Source organism: Galleria mellonella, unplaced genomic scaffold (genome assembly GCF_026898425.1).
Source record: "Galleria mellonella isolate WM207_F2 unplaced genomic scaffold, CSIRO_AGI_GalMel_v1 utg139, whole genome shotgun sequence".
In the NCBI taxonomy this organism is placed as follows: Eukaryota; Metazoa; Arthropoda; class Insecta; order Lepidoptera; family Pyralidae; genus Galleria; species Galleria mellonella.
The window spans coordinates 11,438,959-11,448,555 of NW_026441995.1; the positions used below are offsets into that span (position 1 = coordinate 11,438,959).

The following is a 9,597-nucleotide window of genomic DNA, read 5'->3' on the forward strand; positions in this document are numbered from 1 at the left end:
CTTTGAATTGTATTTAGTATACGGTCGCTTTTGTATTGTGATTTTAAAAATTCATAACATTTCCCCTTGGAGGGAAATAAACCTGCCAATGTGTACATTACTAATGGAAATGCTTTATCCGGCCCTCAATAAAAATAAGAAAGGTAAACGGAGTAAAATTGACAGGCTCCAAATGGGCAATTCATTTCATAAAACAATTTTATTACCCTATAATGATAATAAGTGTCGTTAATCATCATCATCGTCCTTTAACTGTCTACTGCTGAACAGAAGCCTCCCCTTGGGGGTTTTGTCATTAGTTAAAATGCTTGGCAGGCGGATTGGCAACCGCAGTTAGACTTCAAAGATGTTTTAAGAGAGATGCTGCGGGAGTTGATGCCCATTACTCGCCCTCCCTTAGTTATATATGAGTATAATAATCTATTTTACATGATCGATTATCAAATTAAATAATTTAGAGATACATATAGGCAATCCTTTGGAATTGCTTCCGTATTGAACGCACAGAGGATTTGAAAAAACCGCTTTATACGAATTCTAATACGATTAATTTCGTACAACCCGCCAAATGAAATAGGTAACTGGTGTTGAAAGCACAATATTAACAGAAGAGTACAATTTCATCGGCGGGTTACATGATCCCATGATATAATTTTAATGTAAGGACAACCAGCTTAATTTACCGTGCATTTTAGTCGAGAAAGATCGACTAGTTTCGGGACCATCCGTGACCTTTACTTATGAGCGGCCGTACCTGGAAAGCGAGCGTGACTGTCCAGCTTATATATATACGCGATGTTTTTAGACAAATTAGAGAGCACTACAAATCCTAAGTTTATATCTACACAAAAAAAATATAATTCTAATAAAACAAAAAAAAATATAATTTTATTAAATTAAAAAAAAATATATTTAAACCGTTTCTTATTTTTTCCATTCAACAACTATTGCAGTCATAACAGTATGAAGTACGAAGAACTATCAGTCTGTTATGAAACTTGACCTTTTTTTTACGTTTTAAATTTTAGTTTAAAAACATAACAACGACACCATAATGATCACATCAGCGTAGTTATTTTAATATATATAAAGGTCAGAGTTTAACAAAAAAAAGCTGAGCTGACCGTCTACCGAAAATAGAATTCCGAGAGGAGACCTCACGTTGAAGTGTAAGTGTCAATATTTCCTAAATTTGTCAGCTCCGTTTGTTTCACGGACAAGGTCTGAAGCCGCCGTACTCGTAGACTATCCGGAATTCGTTCTTGGAATATCAATAAATAATTCGTGAGGTAATTCCCACTGGGAAAAATCGAAACACCCGTCGTGTGAGCAAGTTGTATTCCAACTATATATCCATAGGGATACCCTTATCATTCATTATTTACTTAGCTAAAAGATTAACTTGGTTATTCAAGAATAGGTAACATATTTAAGCAGGTACGTTAAATACTATGTATTCTGTATTGCGAGAAAATTATTATGTGCTTAAATACTATTGCGTTAGCACAAATTGATTCGGATAGCTAAAGTTGCAATCAATTCATTGCTTATTTGAAACTGAAATTACATTATGCGCAGCTGTTTGTAAAGTAGCTATTACTTAGCAGGCATTTGCATAACGAGCCAACTTTATCATAATAAAATTTTCTAAAAATAACGTATATAATATATAATATACTTCCTAATATAATAAATTAAATTCAGTAAAGTTTAAAATTCTATGACAAGTTTGCAAGTAATCAATCTGTAGAGGCGTGTAGATGTGGGCTTGATGATATTTATATATAGATTCAGAAGGAGTGAGAGAAAGAAAGATTTAGTACGAGATTGTATAATTAATAATATTTACAGTAAATAATTCCAGATATAATAAGTCGCGATACAAAATATAGTTCGGTAAAATTACTAAGACAAGAAGATTGTCAAGAACGTCACTGTTTATTTTTCTGTAACTTTAGGTTTGAAAGAGGTTGGTAGCCTATAAATCAATAATGTATGAGGTGATTAAAGGAGAGCGAGGGATAAATAATAATACTCTTAAAATACTCCAAAGTCTCTTAACTATAATAATACTCTTTAAATATCTCCAAAGCCTAACTGCGGTTGCCAATCCGCCTATCAAGTGAGCCAACTACTGGCAAGGCCCCCCAAGGGAGAAGTTTATGTTTAACAATGGATAGTTAAAAGCTGATATATTGATAAGACTAGACGAGTTTTATTTTCACTAACAATAGTGGACAAATCGTTGATTGGCTTATTTGAGATTAAAGTGGCAAGGTTATATTAAAATTGCTTTCATAAATGAAACCTTAGAATAACATCCAATAGAATAGTCTATTATATTATAAATCAATAGTGATATTAATCAAGAGTAGTAGTAATAAATATCAATTAAAAGTATCTATATCAACGCTTACCGTAATATGGATGCTCGGTATTATTTTACAATTTTCAAAAACAATTTCACTATTTTTAAAAGAGGTTTTCAATTCGGTTGAATTTTTTTTTTAGTTTGTTACTTCATAATGTTGCCAGCTATAAACCGATATAGATTTTTATTTATCTGAAATAATGTACTTTCAGATTAGACACATAGAACTTTTATTAAAAATCGTTCAGCAGGTACTTTAGTGTTTAAATTAAAATAACTAATTTTGCCACAATTGTAATAGATTTTTTTGTTTTTTGGAAAACCATCTTTAATAACCAATATTTCTGATTACTGATTTTTTAAAAAAATATCTTGATAACGAACTAAAACGTTAGATAATCAAAGAATAAACTGCATATAACTTAGCGCTTAAATTTTATGCCTAATTCACATTTTTCTTCTATTAGAAATTTTCAAATAATCCTTGCTACTAAAATCCAATTTTAAATAACAGATTAATAAGTTAGTTATTACGTCTTTCTATACCTATAATGAAAGAATTCATGATAGCAATTATTTAGTAATAATATTATTTAATTTACCTTTTCAAGTTTAAGTGTAAATTATATACTTGTCATTAAAATATTGATTTTATAGTTCTGACCTTTCATGACGATATTCTTATTTGTAAATGTATATCAATCAATACATATAAATAAAATCGTAACTGATCGCTCTCTGTACATGGAAGATATATAAGAAAAACTGCCATAGGGGGGCTTTTCTGTACGTTGTTTGTCTGTACGTTTGTACACGCTAATCTCAGAAGCAGCTTAACCGATTTGAATATGGTTTTCATTAATGCTTTATGGTTTGCTTCACTTAATATTTAGTGTTTATTTTATTTCAATGGTTCATAAACAAAAAAGTTATATTAATTTAAAGAATCACATATAAAATGCTATAAAATAACCGATCAGTTGAATTGGCTGAAACTCGTGCGAAGCCGCGTTGGATCGCTAGTATTAAATAAATAAATATATACTCGTATGTAATATCTGTTACACCTGCCATATTAAATACAAATTAAAGTAATTTATACTGGTATAAAAAAGTAGCTTATACTAATGTATACGTATCCTAAACAACTTGTAAAGCAAAAGATCCGCAGTTTATGACTATATCTAATCTGTGGTATTTCTTGGATAGAAGCCAAAATACAGATTAGGAGCTTTCAAAGAAACAACCGCACCAAGTTACAATCAGATTTGACTTTGCAAGTTAGTTTAATTCTATACAACCCATTTATATAGGTGAATTTGAAAACATAGCGTCATCAACCGACTTCGAAGAGACGAAGGCTCTCAATTCGGTTGTATTTTTTTAGATTTGCAAGTCATAACCTCGTCAATTGTAAAGAGATGTATCTGAAAGGATTATTTTTTACCAGAGGGAGACTTTGTACAAAAGTCGATTGCTTGGGTACCTCTGTCCCATTCGTGTTTCAACCGTGAAGCAGTTGTGTTTGCATGGCTGTGTTTCAGTTTGAAGTGTGGGATATGGCGTGAATTTACTGCGTACAGAGGAATAACACCTGACTCCTCAGGAATGGGAATGCATGGGGGGTATCATGGGCGAAACAGTATACTCTGTTATGTCCATGGTACTGCTAATGTCTATAGGCGACGGTTACCACTTTCCATCAGGTGGGCCGTCAGCTTGTTTGACATTCTAAGTTGTATAAAAAAAAAACTTACAGATTAGTGCCATAGAAATTTTATCAAAATCGATTAAGTAATTTAGTTTGTGAATCAAAATAATTTGTTTTGCATTAATTGAAGTGAATTGTTTTGTAGAACACAATTTAATTATTTTATTGAGGTATTTTACGAGAGAAAATGAAATGAAATGTTTCCTAAAGAAACATGGGTAGAAAAATTAAAGCTTATAGGTACTAAATTGACATATGAATATATAAGGCAATTGATCGGCACAGCGGCCAAGTCATTGGCTTATAGAAATAAAGATGTCTAAATTGATACAGTCACATTGAATGTTGATAAGTAATAGATTAGACAACAATTTATAACAAAAATGTTAAATTGGTGCTTTCATGGACACTAACTAAAATAAAGGATTTGCTTTTATATGAGATCTTATTTTTTCTAGTGAACGCATTTGCGTTGCAAGACTTGTCTTTTTTTACATTTTATGTTTTTGATAAGATATATTATTATAAGTAGGTATTTAAACATGTATAATATGCACATACTTATTAGTAATATCTGTCATTAATATGAACTTTTTTATTACATTTATTGTGCCAAATAGCTACCATGTTCTTTCTTTTTTACTCTATACAAAAGTTTACTTTAGCAGTAAAAGTTATTTTATAATTGTAATATGTATAGATTATTATTTTTTAACTAGTATAATAAAGAGTAAATAAAAAAAAAAAATAACAAGCCCTGTTATTATAAGAGGGAAATATTTTTTTCGTTTTTTGAGGAAAAGTTCTGTTGCACACTAAACAAATGCTAAAGATATAATTTTCATTCTGTATATTATGTGGTAATTTATTAAATTATTATTTTCGAAAATACATAATAAGTTACTAATTATTATCATCATCATAGCCTATCTTATATCATAGCCTGTTGTGGTCCACTGCTGGGCAAAGACCTTACTTAAATGCTTCCACTTCCCACCGTCGCTGGTTAAGGCGTACTATTCACTAATAACTATTTTTAATTATTTAAAATTGGATGGATGAAACAAGAATTACGAAAGAGATTTATGGAGCAAGAATGAATGAAGATGTCGGTAGGGGCCGCCCTAGACGGACGTATGTTGACCAAATAGGCGACGTGCTGAAGAAGGGCCAAATTAAAAGTACCCGTAACCGGCGAGCATGTATGAAAAGATTGATGAATGTAGAAGAAGCGAAAGAGGTTTGTTTGAATCGAAGCATTTGGCGTTCCATTGTTTCTGCCTACGTATGTACGTATATGTATGTATGTATGTAAAATTCTAATGTATTCAAATTTAGTAATAAACGTAATTTTGAGTATAGATATTTGTAATTCCTTACACTACCGGAGTTCATTCCTCAAAAGAGTTGTAATATGTATAATATGCATTAAAATAATTTTAATAAAGTTTTAATCAAAGAAATAAAATAAACCTGGCAGTTAATGATTTTTTCATTTATGCTGCGTAGAAAAGCTGTTTACGTTACGGGAATAATATTAATTCCCGTAATGTAAACAGCAGAAAATTAAAAAGAAAATAATTACTTCAGAATTACTGGCAGTTATGCACATAGAATACATTATTTCTTTTATAAAATTGGATTGGATTGGAAAAATATCAGAATTCAGTGCGTTTCTTTGTTTTGTTACGTACTTCTTGGTGTCTTTACAGCTCAACCTACCGTTATGTAATTATCCTGATCAATCAATATTATATTGTCGATATTATGCAGACGAAGTCACGGGGATATCTGGTAATAATTTTAAAAACTTATGTTCATTTTATGAAAATCTATGGGGCAGACCTATGACTAGCAGTGGACGGATAATGGCTGAAATGATGATGATATTGACGTTCATTTTTAACGATGTATATGTATTATGTATAACGGTAATTTCATGAACATACTACGTTTGTTGTTTCTGACAATATTTCGATTTCATCTAGAAGTTTTCTTCAGGGGGAGTACGATACTTTGCGTCACAGTGTCTCCCACTGTGGGCTGCAGCCTGCAGAGCCCATGAAGGCGGCTTCATGGGCTTAATAATTTATAATAATATTCGTCTATATGGGTGTCTCTGTCTTACCTGCCTTCCTGCCGTCAAGCAACTGCTTGACGTGTTTGCATAACTGTGTTTCAGTTTGAGGTGTGAAATATGGCAGTGAAATTACAGGGCAAGGAGGCGTTATATTTAAATACCATGGACTTCAGGGTGTTAGCATTTTGTGATGTTCAGTGTGCTTTTCTTATCATAAAATAAAATTGCATTAGTGAAAAAATACATACACACTTTACATAATATATTCCCTATTTCGTATAATAAAAATAATGTCAAACTAGTTATAACATACTTAAATTTAACTCATTTTATGAATGTAATATTTGGGAGCTCCCAACACTTCCCAAATATATAATTATGGTAAATATTTCGTTCATACAATAAATTGAGTAATTTTTTTAACATTCAACCATGATATAAAATTAAAATAGTATGTAACATATTTAAATATTTATATTTTAATTAATTTGCAATTTATTTATCTACTAGATAAATAAAATATAAATTAAATTTAGTAGTTTGAATTACAAAATTATATTCCCATTTCGAGGAAAAGTATGATATGTGCTTGGTTGGGAATATGAACTACGTAGGATCTGAATGTAAATTATCCCATATTTATACTTTTCCGCCATAAAAAAAATATTTCTTCTATTTGTAAATCTTATATAATTTAGTTTATCAAAATTAGATTAGATTCAAAATGCAAGTAATTTAAAGATTATTTCTATTAAAAGAATGATATAACTTTTTATGTCTATAACTTATTCTTATTATTCTTTAGCTACACAAGTTTTTCACTCGAACATTCTATAGTTTTAGTTTAGATAGACAAAGGTTGACTGTAAGAGATCCTTCTATGGGATAAATCCGCCATTATATATTAAATATTTTTTATATATCCAATGTAAATTATGTACAATAAAGATTACCATATATAAAGATAACTATTTATTTTATTTTCATTTAAGTATTGTTTTTATTGTTTAATTTTGTTCCATGTAAATTTTGTCACGATTGACATCGCCATTTTTATTTCAAGAGTAAAATCTAATTTATTAACAAATTATTCTATATTCTAAATTCAGATATTTGAATTGTGTCTCTAATTATCGCATGATACGTCACAAATTTAGTATATATAACTTAATAAAAGTATTAATTTTATCACGTTTTAATTTGTTGTTATTTTTTGGAGAGAAATCTACTTGTTTAATGACCGTATTCGGCTCAAACTGTTCTCTGGGCAGAGTGGTAAAATGAAAAAGAAAAGTGATGTGTCATGCGTTCATTATAACGTACTTTTAGCTATATATATGTGCGCATAAAAATATTTCTGAATCATATAACGAAATTTATATGGAGTCCATGGAAAGTAAGAATTCAAAAAGAATGATTAAAATCGATTCAGAATTGGCGAAGATATAGTATAACGTATCCATCCCTATCCCATCAGTCGTTAGGTTTTAATTGATTCGTGATTTTACAGGTTCATAATTAATTAATGTTACTATAAAAATATTTAATTGATTGAGCGAGCTTCACGATGTTTAAAGCCAGTCATTAAGGGATTACGGGGTTTCTTTAGAGCTTGTTACAAACATTTATATTTTTTAAAGTACATTTAATACATTTGGGAATCTATTTTTATTTTAATATTTAAGGAATTTTTGTCATAATACTTGTACTAGTATAATAAAACGAAAGACTTTTTTTTGTTTAAACGCGTTAATTTGTAGAACTATCTATTAATCTGTTTTAAAAAAATGCATTTGGCAGATCATTTATTAAGGATGGTAATAGACTATTCAACACCACGATACACTATGAGCGAAACTGTGTGATACAGCTAGTTTAAAATATTTTTACAACACAGGGGGCAAATGAGCATGCGGCTCACTTGATGGTAAATATCATAAATATTGAAAAATCAAATCATTTCTTATAATAATAATTATTTTTTTTAATCGATCGATAACTGTTATGCTATTTTTTGAGCGTTTTTTTAACACAATGCTTTACTGATTTAGAAAGAACATATTTTCTTATGCAATATAAAATGGGCCAACAAGCTGATGGCCTAATTAGATGAGAAGTGGAAACAGCCACTTATAGTCCTCCTATGATTCTCATGCGATCCCTATGCGTCGGCATTTCCCATTATTAATATCTTACCTAGATACCTTGTAATTTTACTGTCATATCTTGCCCATCAAATTGAAACACAGCCATGCAAGGACAGTTGCTAAGTAGAACCACTTCTATGCGAAATTTTAATTAGAAAATTTATTAACAACTAAATTATTATTAACATTTTATGTTCGGATTGAGCTTATGCTCTCAATCTCGAGGTAGGGTTATAAATGATTAAACCACGAAGTAATTTTCTCTTATTATTATTATCTACATCAATTCAAAGGTTCCTTCGTAATGAGCCAGTTTGAAATAGGTGAGTAGGTACCTAACAGTGAATGCAACAAGTTAAGCTCTCTCAGTAAGCTTTCGTTAATATTAAATTGTAATTTCAGAGCTAGTTGTTATTATATTATTACAAAAGGAAGTAGGCACTTTGTACAAGTCTGTACATTGGTTAATATTAAATTATTAATTAGTGTACAAAATAATATTTAATAAATAAAACGTATTTTCTTAATTTAATAACTTAGAACTTAATTTTTAGAAACGAGTAATGAATTTTAGAATAATGATTCTAAATTTAATTATTAAAAATTTTTTTTTTATTTTAAATTTTATGTGTATGTGTATTTTAATTATTGTTTCCTATTTAATTGAAAAAATTCCAAACAAATTCCCATAAATGTATTTCGTTAATTAAAAGATATTATTTTAAATATAATTTATGCTTAAAATAATAATGATAACAATAAATAAATACTTATTAAATATTAAGATGTTTTACGTACCCAATGCAAATTAAATTACAAGCTGGAAAGAAAAAAATTAAAATGTTATGGAACCGACACCTTCGACACTATGAGGGAACTGTTCACTTGCACTAATTTAGTGAGGTCCGTTGCTCGCGTAGGATCTGATCTATCTGGAGGGAGCCCGCGCGGCGTCCTGTACCGGCGGAGTCGACGCTTGCACTGCTCCAGTCTGGCTCCCTCCCACCCTCCCTGTACCTGTTACGTACCTGAAATGTACAGGTATAGTTCCCATATATTCAGTAAGTAGCTGCTATTGATGGACAATCAGAATTGATTTCCGCAATAGCCGCGACCACTAGGTTTGGACAGTGTTTTCTAATTTACATTTTTAAGCAACTTCAAAAAGGATGCACACAAGAATTTTTTTTTTATACGTAACGTGCTATATTTGTTAAGTTTGTAACGATTTCAATGGTTTTTTTTTAATCTAATGTTTACTTTCTTGAGGATTATATCCTTGGAGTCA

The 9,597-nt window shown here is 30.2% G+C and overlaps 1 protein-coding gene across 1 annotated transcript in view; it reads right to left on the reverse strand.

Annotated features, from left to right (window-relative positions):
- Nucleotides 1-9,281, reverse strand: part of LOC113511314 (voltage-dependent T-type calcium channel subunit alpha-1G) — a 164,633-nt gene extending 155,352 nt beyond the window's left edge. Inside the window, exon 1 of the mRNA XM_052903383.1 lies at nt 9,108-9,281. The gene's annotated coding sequence lies outside the window, so the exon portion shown is untranslated. The remainder of the gene's footprint in view (nt 1-9,107) is intronic.
- Between the last annotated feature and the right edge of the window lie 316 nt (nt 9,282-9,597).